Source organism: Podarcis muralis, chromosome 5 (genome assembly GCF_964188315.1).
Source record: "Podarcis muralis chromosome 5, rPodMur119.hap1.1, whole genome shotgun sequence".
Lineage (NCBI taxonomy): Eukaryota > Metazoa > Chordata > Lepidosauria > Squamata > Lacertidae > Podarcis > Podarcis muralis.
The window spans coordinates 63124824-63137018 of record NC_135659.1 but is presented as its reverse complement, the minus strand read 5'-3'; the positions used below and the strand labels follow the sequence as shown (position 1 = coordinate 63137018).

General features: G+C 40.4%; 1 long non-coding RNA gene across 1 annotated transcript in view; it reads right to left on the bottom strand.

Moving 5' to 3' along the window:
* Nucleotides 1-4496: 4496 nt before the first annotated feature.
* Nucleotides 4497-12195, bottom strand: part of LOC114599347 (uncharacterized) — a 45878-nt gene continuing 38179 nt past the window's right edge. The window contains exon 7 of the long non-coding RNA XR_013392968.1: nt 4497-11106. This is a non-coding gene — a long non-coding RNA (uncharacterized LOC114599347). The remainder of the gene's footprint in view (nt 11107-12195) is intronic.

The following is a 12195-nucleotide window of genomic DNA, read 5'->3' as shown; positions in this document are numbered from 1 at the left end:
GAAACTAGGACTTTGGGTTAACTCAGGACATCGATGCACAAAGCTCAGTATCTCACGTCCCTCTACACCAGCACAGATAACGTGTCATTGCCTCTGTATCTGACTCCAGTACATCTTTTATAGGTTAGCTTTCTGAAAATTACTATATAGAATTAATCGTATAACAGTTTGCAACAGAACAGAACTGGGATCAGCTTTAAACAAAAACATAAAGGGTCTGGACTGACCAACTGAAGTACTTGTATTCTTAAAGCCAAGCCTCTGCTGCTTTAGTGTTCGGCTGTGTACACCTTACCATTTACTCCAGTGCAATTCCACTGCTAGTTTTTGAAGCCACATGACATTGGCCACAATCCATCTGTACGCCGTAGTTTCCTGAGAAGTAGTGCTGATTGATAATGTTTTCTCCCAAACCAGCTTCCAGCTGATTTGAAAACGTAAGCCCTAGTTAAGGTGTGTACATTTTTGTGTGCCTCCTCCACGAGAGGTCTGGAAGGTGGCAACACAAGAATGAACCTTTTCTGCAGTTGCTCCCTATTTGTGGAATGCTCTCTCCAGGCAAAACCTTTCCTCTATAACCAAGCCTTTGGCCTTTAACTATTTGTGGCCTTTTGGAAGAGCACAGGTTACCGTGCATGTGCAAAGGACAACTTCCTTGAAAAGGGGTTCTGGGGCAGAGGGTTATAGCTGTAGGGAAACAAATCAGGTTATCAGTAATGGTGTGTACAGCAATGTAAACAGTGGGGGGAAACAACCTCACTGTGTTTTAAGCCGCTAATATGTACATGCCCTCAGACTTTGAGATCTGTATCCCAGTATAACAAGCTCTCCCTGGAGGGAGTTCAGGTATCTTATGGGTGGTCTTGATAATGTGATTCACCACAAAACAAGATCACAATAGAATTTTAAACACATATAAATAAAAACTAATTGAGGCAGTGAGAAATCAAGCAAGGATTAGATTATTTACGTGCTACACATTTCTTAATAACTACACATTGGATTTCAACATCTTTCCGATTAATTAGTTAATCTAAAATCAGTATGTCAAAAATGAGTTTAGCTTTGCAGTAATAAAAGTAAAATAGAACACATTTTAAAGTAACCGTTAATGTAACATTAACAGTTGCATTTTTATCATTGGTTAATTATGTTTATTTGTTTCAGCCACGGGCCATAACAAAATTACAAACAAATTCAGACATAAAATCAGAGGCAGAAGTACAGCAGCAGATAATAAACCAAAAGGGGGAAAATATTAATAACACCACAGGAATAACTTAAGGTTACCAGACGTCCCCATTTTCCGGGGACAGTTCCCAGATTTACAAATCAGTCCCCATACAAAATCCATTGAAGTTGTAAAGTGTCCCCGGATTCATTGAAAAAAATCTGGTAACCTTAGAATAACTGTCCTTGGGGAAATCCAGGTTATATGAAATTACATAATCATCTGGATCAGTGGTTGCCAACCTTTTTGAACCAGTGGACAAATTCTGAATTTTGAAAGAGTGCAGTGGGCACCAATCCCAAACTAGCTGCCATGGAGGTGTAGTACAGCGCAAAATGGCTGCTATGGGGACAAAGCATTACATATAGCATGGCTACCACCGGGGGAATGTTTGAAGAGGAAAAGGTATACTACAGGGGAAGCATAGCCTTGGAAAGAATTACCATTCCATCATAAATATCTAGTGCTGTTAACTGAGGTTTGTGTAATAGAGTGTTTGTTTACAACCATTGCTCTTTTTGGAAGCTAGTCTTTATTGGCTGATGGTTGCTTGACATATAAGGCACTGACTCTGGCTGGGACCCAAAAGTGGGCCATGGGCTATTTTGAGGTGGGCCTCAATGCCACAGCCTGACCAGTATCTCCTTATTTGCTTGTCCCACCCTCTAACATGCCATAGCCTTTTGGCTGAACCAATGCCAGCACCAGCAACTCATTGTATGAGCAGCAAAGGTGGCTAGGAGACAGAGAAATGCCGTTGGGATGAGGAAAGGAGGGTATCCCTCCTTTGAGGAGAAAATATGCTAGAGGAAGTGTTGAAGGAAACTGGTATATGATGATGATGATGATGATGATGATGATGATGATGATGATTGTAATACATAAACAGGGAAAAGAGAAGGGTATAAGAGAGGAAAGTTGTTATGAGGAGAAATAAGCGAATGTCCCTCAGGGAGGAGAGATAAAGGGAGCTGGCAGTTTGGGCGGGGATGTGGTATGAGAATAAAGTATAAATTGAGTATGAAGGGGAGATGGAAGAAGAAATTAACAGAGGGAGCTAATGATTTAGGGAGCTAATGATGACATGGGGGATGGGAGCTAATGATAACAGAGGGAGCTAATGATGACATGGGGGATGGGAAGGGAAAAGTGTAAAAGAAAAAGCCTTCTCCATGTAGAGCCTCTGGATCTGCAAATTCTTCCTAAAATAGAAAGGCTGTCACAGTACCCCTACCCAGAGCTCAGTAATTTCCAACTGATCATGTCAAACTCTGCCTCAGTCTGTCATGATTTTGTGACAGGACCTGCTCCTACACCACCATTTTGTGATTGGTGGGCCTCATTAATTTCTGACTGTCTTAGTTGGGCGCTAGGGGTACAAAATTTGAGAATCCCTGTTACAAGGTTCAAAATTCAAATAACTGCCAGATGGGTGCAATCAACCACACATTTAATCAAGAACTCACACACCATGGTGTGAAATAAAACTTTTTCATATTTTTTTTTATTTATACTCTCCCATCTGACTGGGTTGCCCCAGCCACTCTGAGCAGCTAAGTTATCCTTCCCATTTAACTGTTCATAGTCTGATCCAGCATTTCTCAGCCTTGGGTCTCCAGATGTTGTTGGACTACAACTCCCATCATCCTTGACCACTGGTCCTGCTAGCTAAGGATGATGGGAATTGTAGTTCAGCAACATCTGGGGACTCAACTTCAGAAAGGCGGGTCCAATCGCTAAGTGAATCCCAACAGATTTTATTTTTCCACCCTACAAATTATTTCACCACCGGAGGGTGATAAGAGGAATAACAAATAAAGATGGGTTTGGCTCCAGGGTATTGATTTATATCATTTATTAATAATAGTGCAGCAATCTCTTCTGTCTCAGGCACAGCAGCTTTATATTGGGGTATACCCTGTGAATGTGAGCTAAATCTACGATGTAAAAGATTTTCCAAGTTGGTTTTGCCGCCATGTGGATGACTTCATACAAGACTTAACAACTGTATATGTATTTGTCTTGGAAGGCAGCACTTTATGTTTGGTAATTATTTTCAAATTTTTCAATAACATTTGTAAAAACAAAATGTGGGGGAGAAAATTATACGTTGTAATCTTTTAAATCCCAGTAGAAATGCTAATTACTCCTCTGCTTTTCCAACATAAGCATTAAAGCCCCTTTCCAATAAAGTTACTGAATTTAAATAACTATTCTTCATTAGTTAAGTTGCTGAATAGTTAAGTCCTTCCAGATAACAATAACATCACTTGGGATAATATAGACGCCTAACATTATATAATTAAATTATTTCATTTAACCTTTTATAATTAAATTATTTTTTGATGTGTAACTTCATGATCAGAATTTATTAACCATAATTAATTGTTCACAATCTGTTTTCAGGTCATCAATACACACACACACACACACACACACACACACACGTCATCAACATAAACACACACACACACAATCTGGGCCCTCCGTACCCACTTGCAGAAAAAAATAATCCAGTGAGTTAGGATCTTATCCATTAATAATTGTATAATCTCAGTTTCCTAAAGACAGAGGGCCAAACACAGTATCATATTTCATTAATAAATAAAGACAATCAAACCCTCCCTCCCAACACATATTGTTGGTGTTCCATTTCTCCAGAACAAAAGCATAACTTTTGCTTATCCACAGAGTTTGGGGGAGTAGAGGGCCAAGTGTAATTCTGAGTTGTTTGGAAAACTATATTTATTTTCTGCTTACAATTGTTTGACTACCGAACAGAAGATCATCATCTGAGTCCTTCATTTCCTAGTATGCAGCATTTTGTGCCCTTATTGTGCTGTTTGAGAGGACTGAATTTGAAAGTTTTTCATCTGATCTGCTTAGATCCAGAATCTCATAGCCCAGAAAGGTGACTTTGGAAAGAGACAATATGTTATTCCATTGTTTAGCTCTGTCAGAAACTTGTGTTCCTTCAGTTAAAATACAAAATCAAGTGAGCTCTAGGGACAAACACTTTTATCTTCCTACCCTGTCCATTCATGAGCTTTCTATGGGCTCATGAAACAGGAAACCTTGAAAAAGTAGAAGTGTGGCTGTAATTGGGATTATTCTATTTTTAGCCCGTGAAGCAAGCTGTCTGCTGTCCTGTCCGTGTCCCAGCAGAGGTGTTACATAACTCTGACTTAATTCTCTGTATCTGCTGCTACATCAACTTCCCCTTTCCTTTGAACTTTGCTTTTAAAACAAAACAAAACACCAGGCCTTTAATTCTTTAAACTCTTTACTTAACAGGGATATTAAGCAATACGTTTACAGCAGCTCCTTAAGGGCATTGGGAAGTTCTGAACAGAAATTAGCCAAATAATTTAAGAAACAAAACAAAACTCACACAACCTTGATTATCTAGCAATAACTTCAAATATGTTGGACACTCTAGTACTTTCAAACTAAGAGATTTCTGTAATTTGCTAATTCTAGAGTTGTCACCTGTGTTTATTTAGGGTGAAAGCATAACAGACAAGTACATGATCATGATTGTTCTTTGATATTCTTTTTAAGTGTCATTGTGTTTCCTGCTTAGTTAATCTGTGAATCTGGATGCTTGTGCTCAAGTTATGGCCTTTGTAGCCTGGCCATTTTCCAGATTCCAAGAATGGATAGTGCATCTGGTTGGTGAGATAAACCCAGGATGTGCTCTTTAACCTACTCTGGATTAACCAGGAGAAAGGGAAAGCAAGGTGTGTAAGGAACAGATGCTGAGCAGCATAGGAGAAATTTAGAAAAGATGTGTAGTGTCATCAGGGCATCATAATGTCTAGGTCAAGCCCGTTTTAGGCTGAGTATATACTGTATACTGTGGGGGTTGGGGGTTTGCTTGTTTTTTTTTTACTTAAATACATTGTGGCAGATTACTTCATTATACTAGGCTTGTTGTATATGTACAAAGCTGATTTGAGATGAGTGGAGAGCTAAGAAAATAAGATGAACCTGCTGAATCAGGCCAATGGCCCATCTGGTCCAACATCCTGTTCTCACAGTGGCCAACCAGATGCCTGTGGAAGTCTGCAAGCTGGACATGAGTGCAACAGCGTTCTGCCTGCCTGCAATTCCCAGGAACTGGTGTTTAGAGGCACAAATCCTTTTGACAGTGGAGATAGAACATAGCCATTGTGGCTAACAGCTATTGATAGCTTTGTCCTCCTCGAAAATGTCTAATCCTCTCCAAAAGCCATCCAAACTAGTGGCCATCACATTGTGGGAGAAAAGTCCATAGTTTTAACTATGTGCTACATGAATAAGTACTTTCTTTTCTTCTTTCTGAATCTTCCAACAATAGGTAGTCACAGGCCCTACTTTTTGCAAGAATTGATAATCTAGAAAAAGAATCTTCCTTTTATATATGTATGGCTCCTAGGCGTCCTTGTGAGACACGTTGCTTTACTTTTTTTCTTTTAAGAAAACAACAACCCAATTATTGTTTTATTACAACTATATGTAACAGTGTATTCAGCATAAATATATATAGTACATGTTAAAAGAGTTCTCAATCAAGTAAATTCGATAACAAGATACTCCAGGATAATCTATATATAAATGTTAAGCATGGAAAGACATCCTGTTTTGTTTACTTATCTAAATTCTCCATGAAGTAAAGTAAAATAGCCACTAAAGTGCAAAAAAAGGTAAAGAAAGAAATAAGAGGTTAAGGTCTCCCCTTGCCTTGCCCCAGGTGCTTAGATTGCTCCTAAGACAATGTATGATTCGACCGCATCTCGTACTTCTTTAATTTACTTATTCGTTATTGAACACCAGTTATTTATGAATGAATTATATTGTTGCCTTCTTTTAATAAAGCTCTAGTTAGTTAGTTAGTTAGTAAGTTAGTATTTATTATAAAGTTAGTTTGACCATGTAAGCCAAGTACCAGACTCTTAGTTAGCCAATCCCCAATAAAGGGTGGATTGATCTTATAACTGATAGTTACCAGGGTTGCTGTTGGCAAATAAGTGATCATTGATTTGCCACCAGGGGACATGGCTGCTTTTACATAACCCAAAGGCATAATTAATGGTCCATAGGCAGTTCATAAACAGTCATTATTTTTAGTTTACTTACTATCTGGACCTACCTTGATTTTAGGGCATGCCCAAAATATGAGACATATTGACAGTGCTCATGCGATTACTCAAACAGCTATTTGTAAATATTTGGATTAATCTTTGTGATATGAGATACCATCTAAAAATCAGCTAGTAAATTTTTTATTTAAGATCCATAAAGGTACTCCAATCTTTTTCATTCTAGGACGAAAAGTGCTTAATATTCTCATTGCATCTTTGTCCTTGCAGTAGTTTAGCCCCATCTAGGGATGGGCCAATCTGTCAGTTTGGGTTTCTCTCAGCTGCTCATTGCTCCAATTTTTCTGTTCTTCACATTTCCACATTAGATTGCATTTTTTTCAATGTACAAAAAATCCTCATGAATTCATAGGCATTTTCATATTTACAATATTGGATGTAATTTTCCATAATACAAACATTTTTGCAAGGCAATTTACCATAATATAACACATTTTGTTACATTATTTCCACTATTATTGTTATGCACATTTTGCATTATGCATTTCTGTGCACATTACTTGGTCGGAGAACTATACTACAAAATTCAGAGTAGTTGAATTTTGAAGGATGGCTAGGATTTGGTTTGCATATTCTCTTAGGAAAGTGTGGATTAGGTAATTCGCCTTTAAATTGAGTCAAATTTCTCCCCTAACCCCACCATGTCAGATCACCTCGTGTTGTTAAATCCCACGGTTAGATTCACTGAATATTCATTCCCCTTTGAGGCTATATGTCTTGCCATGCAACTGCAAGGAATGTGTACATGTTGAGAATTGGGGGGGGGGGCGTTGTTTACTTGAAGCAATGGTTTTAAGAGGAAATAAACAGAATTCTAATGTACTAGAAAATGGATTTCAAAACATAATTTATTCTGCAGCTTTCAGAAATATGAGAAAAACAATGTTAAAAACTACAAATAATTCTCGTCTCTCCGTCTCCCCAATTTGCATTGCTTCCCCCCACCCCTTTATGTGGACAATATAAGGAATTGCATGCTGCCTACACAAGGATTAAGTGAAGTAGGGCCAAAGAACCCTACTGCATATTGTACCTTCTTTTCTGAATTATTACTTCTTGGACATGTAGCTTATGCTAAGGCCATGATCCTGTGCGCTGTACACACTGGGACTTCTATCTGAATAAACATGAATTGGACATGAAGAGGTTATATGCATCCCTTGGATTTATCACATTACTATACATAACACTATTACCCTGTGTCTCCCAAGCTTCCCTGGGAACATGCCTCATAGCATGTGCTTGTGTCTTGATCTTGTATTTTTGTTTTTCTTGTGCTTTTCTCTTGTATTTATTCCATGACTAATGAAGCACAGAATGTCAAGCGTAGAGGAAGGCTATTTATGGGCTACCAGTGCAATCCCTGCAACTTCCAGTTATGTTGTCAAGTGTACCTTCATGTTACAAGGCATCCCTGTGGTCTCTATTCTTAGCAGCTAATCATGGAAATAATTCTCTTCAGCATTACTGGCTTCTTGGCTTCAGAGGTTCGCCAGCTCTCCTGCTTACAGAGGCGATCAGCTTCCTGTCATTTGCCCCACCTGCAGAGAGTAATGGTACTAGATATCGTATCACTGCCCACCCCAGTATCTTTAAAGAGGCTCCCGTTTCTGATGCTGTCACACCCATCATACTAATATTAAAGGTGATTACAGATGGTGTATGTTTTATGTTTAAAATGAAATGTAGAGCAGTAATATCCTATGATGCCACAGAACACGATTGAAACCCTCAATTAATTCCTTGCGTGTGATTGCATAATTGTCTCTTTAAAATGGAGGCATAGGGTGCTGCATTGTCTCATCAATGCTAGGACTTTGTGTTCCCTATATTAATGCCTGCTGTTTAGTTCCACTCCTCAGTTTTATCGCTGTTTGTTCCTCTGTGTGCAGTTACTTGTACTTGCTAAAATAAGTGTGCAAGCATTTTTACAGCAATCCAATATGCATGCTTTGTAAAACTCACTGTCAACATACTGAAAATGAATTCAATACTGCCAGATAACTTGAGGGAATAATAGGGAATAATTGAATAATAGGGACCAGGCCTTAGAAAAATGCTTAATGTGAAAGGTAGATCAAAGTACTTTGGAGTTTGTATCTCATTAAGTCAGCATTTGTCTGACTGTCTTAAAGTGTCACTTTTAGTGGTGTGGACTGAAGACAACATTCAGTCTGAAATCCCTTTAGTGCTCTAACTGTTTTAGAGGAGAGCGCCTCCACTTCAGCCTGAAGCAGAACCTGGTCTTGGAAGTACCAGAGCTTTGCAGCTCCCTATTTAGTATCACGAGGAAATGGCTGGTGGGTGGGAGAGATGACTCCTCACCAAGGACCTTTAGGAAAATGGGGGAGCCTTAACCCCCCGTTAGATTTCTTTGAGCCTGTAGAAAGCTAGCAGGGCAGGGTCAAGTGGACCTCCCAAATTCCAAAAATTTGTTGCTTCTGTAGAAAACGCTCTGTTCAATGTGTCTCACATCCCAGCAGACTTGGGAATGGAATGGTGTGCAAAAGAGCCTCTGAAGATGATTTCAGTGCCAGTGTAAGCTCATACCCTGGGCCAGGTTCAAGGTGCTGTTATTCGTATGCAAAGCCCTTAATAACTTAGGACCAGTTTACCTACAAGATTGCCTGACCCCGCATGTGCCCACTTGATTGCTTCGATCAGTGGAATTGGCACTACTACAGGTGCCACATAATACCCATTCCAGCAGCTGGATCTTGGTGACATAAGTTCCTTCTTCACCTGATTTGCTGCTTGGTGAGCTAGCTGCATATGAACCAGTTCTGCTTTGTAGTCAATGAGGAAGAAGTCTGTTCCATACCTGATTTCAAAGTGGATCATGCAGCAAAGAGCATCTGTTTTAGCATGTGGTTTCCTTGTTGTGGTTTGGTCGTTCTGCTAGTAATGCTAGTTTCACTATTTGTACAGGGTCAAAACGTAATGCATTTATTCTGTCTTTCCTCATAACTAATGGTTCTTTCTATCGTGTGCCCTCTATCCCTTCCAACGCTACTAATTCTTGTGGCTGCACACAAAATAAGACTCGTAATTTTAGTCCCTGTTTAGTGTTGAAGATAAAGTTTTTAACAATTTGAGAGATACAACTTTCATGCTCCCCCCCCCCGCCCCCAATATTCAGTAAGAGATTTTATGGCTTTAACAAGGACCTGACCAATCCCCCATTGCCATCTTGAAAGCTGGAGCTTGTTTTCCTCATTTAACTCCAGCAGTAAAGTACTTTTTAAATGCTTGCAGTGTTGGCATTAGACTACTGCTGTTCCCCTTGGCTTTGCCCCCATGCTGGGAAGAAAAGTAGGCCTTTTTCTTTTAAGGGTTGTACAGAAGAGATTGCCTTTTAAAACACCACCCTACTATTTTTGCTCAGTAGAACAAAAGCAGCCATACCCCACAACTGTCTGCACTGTCTCTTTTTTGAGGCTTCTCGGCGGAAACAGTGATAAACTATTTCTGGCTCTTTGAGCAGTAATTTAATACCAAACTACTGCTGGTCAAATGTGAACTTTAGTCACAGGGACACATCCAGTTGTAGGTTTAGCAGTAAACTGATGTATACTTCCAGCATGAACCTGCCCTCACTTGGGTGCTCAAAATAATCTGGGTGAGTGATAGACATTGCATGTCTGCTTAAACATCTTTTTTTGTAAATATCGTTCACCAATGCTGTTGCTGGCATTCTCCCATGTTACAGCTCAAGGGAACACTGTAGTGCCTTTTACCCTGTAATTTGTACATTACAGGTTGCATTCTAGTTATAAATAAAGAAATATGTGGGCATGGTTCAATTTTGGGAACAGTTTGTACTCGTAACACATGTGAAGGCAGGCAGTCGTATTGTGAAGCATCCTCTGATGTGCTGTAGCCTTCCTCAAATGGAGTGTCCAGGAAGTTCTTGCTGCTCCAATCCCTGGGGAAAGCTGCTAACTGTGAAATGAGCTTCAAATGGGTCCACACCAGTTTTCAGGTTACGGGATTCAAACCCTGTAGGCATCTTGTGTACAGTTTTTCTGGGTCATGTGGCCAGCATGACTAAGCCACTTCTGGCGAAACCAGAGCAGCGCACGGAAACGCCGTTTACCTTCCCACTGCAGCAGTACCTATTTATGTACTTGCACTGGTGTGCTTTCGAACTGCTAGGTTGGAAGGAGCTGGGACTGAACAACGGGAGCTCACCCAGTCGCAGGGATTCAAACTGCCGACCTTCTGATCGGCAAGCCCTAGAGGCTCAGTGGTTTAGACCACAGCGCCACCCGCGTCCCTCTTACTGCCTTACTAGTATTTAAAAATAGTCATTTTTATTTTTATTTTGGTAACATTTCCTAGCCAAATACCTCCCAAATGCCTAAACAGAAACCCCCTCTCCCTTGCCCAAACCCATTTAGTCACCATTTAGCATCCTATTTAACTCATCTGAATATGAATCAAACAATTCTGCATATCAAAACAACAAGACAAAAGCTTCGAAGGGAAAGAGTTGAAAGAAATGCTGCTGAATCAAAGACATCCAGGAAGTTCACTCAGAACTCTTGGGAGTCTTGGAAGTGCCTTGTACTTTATCGTTGTCCAGCACTACTCCTTTGCCTTGCCTCCGCATACATTTTGAGCTCTGCATCTCTGTGTGGACTGTTTTAGCATTTGGAAGTTTAGCGATTGTTCTTGCATGCATCTGTGCACAACAGATGTCACTTTCAGGCAGTGAATAACTCTAAAATAACTCTGTAAAGAAGAGGGAGGGGGAGAATCACTGGATTCTTCAGCTCTGCTAGAACATCGAAATTGTGCAGTCAGCCTTCCAGTACAAATTTAAGGCTGGCATGTTTCTGTTTTGAGGTGCTCACCAGAGCCTTTCTTTTATCTAGTCTTTCAGAATTACCCCAACAAAGCAAAATATTCCGTCTTTCATATTCTGATTTTCAAGAATCGCTCCCCAAATGGTCCTTTTGTCATGCCTTGGTCTCCTAATGGTTTCCTCTCACAGCTGAGGCAGGCCATTTGAACTCCAGTAAACTTATCTGTGGGGCCGAAAGGGTTAACACACAGCTTGCTGCCAGGGGAACACACACCCCTGGAACATTTTGGAGGGAAAACCATTTGCTCCTCTCACCATGCTGAAGTGATTAGCTGTTGTAAGAAAAACCCTCTCCTGAGGCTAACACTGCTGGTGACCTAGGCCTGCAGAGTTTCATGCATCCACAGAAACAGGTTGTTTTTTTACCCGCCCCCGTGCCCCCCCCCAAATTAACAAATTTCCAAAATGTATTTGAGTGGAGTGTGTAAGGCTTGACGTTTTCAGACATTTGCAGAAATGAAGCGGTTAAAAGCATGTGCTCGTGTGTATGCCTAAAAGCAACTGTCTTTTCCAAACTGCAGTGCCTTTGCTGCCCTTTGAGTTAAATCAAAAATTATATTGCATGTGTCACTGGGATGTGCACTAGCTTTTCTCAAGGATTGAAAAACATCTGCTTTGTGTTGCTTTATAAACGGGAATGAGCTGGTGGGGGTTAATGACACGAAACTTTGCTCTGTTTTTAAGCAGTGCCTCTTCAGGAGATGCTTGCCAACCCTAAAAAGAGTTAAGCTAGCAAGTGTAACTGTGGGAGAGCCACATGAAGCTGACGATGCGAACATGAGAAAGGGGAAGCTTGGAAATGAAGCAAAGAAACCAAGATGAGGAGGGAGCGCAGAGATATGGGTGCTGAGCCTGGGAGTGACTTTCTCTTTGGTTTGTCCGGCCCTGGTACTGCTGGCATCGGCTCTCTGGGGAAAGCTGCAGTTCTGCTATTAAAACACAAGGAGCAGCCTGGA